A 1,827-nucleotide genomic window follows, 5' to 3' on the forward strand; every position below is an offset into this window, starting at 1 on the left:
CACTGCGCATCCAGGGTTCACCTGGAGTGCACCATGCAACATATGTAATGCAAAGCTATTCTGTCTTTTGTGTGGAGAGTCAAGATCGCTATTATAAGGCTGGCATCAGGCTCCGAGTGAACAGATGACGGAGAGTTGTTCAGCGCGTAAACTTTTGACCCCAATTTTTCCTCCTCTTCTGCAGCTATCTCGCTCTCATCAGCTCCAGCCCAGTGAGATACCCCCCCGCCCCCGCGCATCCCTCCATACCGTTTGAAACGAAAAAGCTGATTTTAACAATGTCTACATTTCATGCCATCACAATGATCATTGTCAAAAAAATTATAAGCAGCAAAGATGCCATCACAAGATCTAAAATGCAATTGTAGCTTTGTGATGTTCCCAAAGACGTAAGATAAATCCGGCGGGCTCCCACTCAAGACTAATAGGGCCGTAAAATATGCAAATCACTCATTAGTGTTAGAGCAACCACAGCAGCCAAAAGTCTTTGTTGAAGGCAACACTGCAAGTTTTCCTCCCACTATTCTTGCGCAGTCTTTTCCTCTCGTGCAGGATATTACCACAGGCTCTCCATCCTTTGGTAATTTCATTTTTACGCATTATGCTTATAGGCAACGCCAAGCAAACGTGTCATTAACGTGAGTGTGTGCGTGTGCGCGCTACCGCGGATGTGCCACTGTGGTTTTTTTCCTCTCTCTCTATGCAGCAGGGTGACAGTGAACTTGGCCTAAAGCGAGCTCTGCTGGTGGCTCAGAGAGGATGCAGATTTATCTTGGTGCTGTGGCTGACCTCCAGATGAACCTGCTGCGCTCCCCTCTTTCTCTCTCTTTCTCTGCCTGGCAGTATGCCGCACATGGGGCCCTGTCGAAATATCTCCTTTTGAAATATTGGCAAGGATTTTAATTTCCAAACAGCCTCCCTCCACCCCGTCCTGTTTTATTTTCAATATGTCTCAAATTAAACTGGAAAGAGTATAAATTTGTGTTTCTAGGCGTTTGTTAGGCTTGCGTTTACTTTACACACGCGTGCAAAAAACTCGCAAAGCATTGCTTCAAGGATTGGGAGAACAAAATGCAAATGCCGAATTTTTGGATTTCTTGATGATAATGATGAGAAGAAATCAAATCAATTTAAGCAATCCAAGACACTTTTAAAGGTGCCAAGATTTTAAATACCTACCAGCATTGGTGAACATATATTAAAGTATAAACGATTTAAAGTCATTTGACGATATAAATATTTGTTTTCGTGTCATAAGGTTTAGAATTCACCGATGAATAAAAAAAATTATGAAGGCCTCTGCACAAAAACAGAGAACCTTTGATATTTAAATTATTCAGACTGGCGGACAGCATGGCCTTTGAAAACCCGCTGAATCAACAAATTCACCAAAGTTCACCAGACATTCAGCAAGTTTTTTGGCTGGCAAAACATGATAAGACTTATAAGATCAAAATATTTTCAGTTTTATTCGATTTCGTGCGTATTTGCACCGAAAATTTCAACGAAGAGAAGGCACATCCTGTAGTGCGGGATAGAAAAAAATGTAAAAATGAGACCAGTTCTTCCACAGAAAAAAAAACCAATATACAGTTTACACTTTCATTTTCAGATCATGTTTCTGTGAATCTGTGTCCACTAGTGACCCGTTTGGCCCCGACTCTGCTCGGACAAAAGATCACCACAAAGCGAGAGTGACTTTTAAGAGGTCATCTGAACTTTTCAACCAACTTGGTTGACACAAAACGGAATTCCTTTTAAACGTGTCCCTGCTGTTGTTTCTTCCCTTGTTGTGTTTACTTGACACTGTTTACAGCCTGCCCTAAA

Source organism: Neolamprologus multifasciatus, chromosome 22, assembly GCF_963576455.1.
Source record: "Neolamprologus multifasciatus chromosome 22, fNeoMul1.2, whole genome shotgun sequence".
In the NCBI taxonomy this organism is placed as follows: Eukaryota; Metazoa; Chordata; class Actinopteri; order Cichliformes; family Cichlidae; genus Neolamprologus; species Neolamprologus multifasciatus.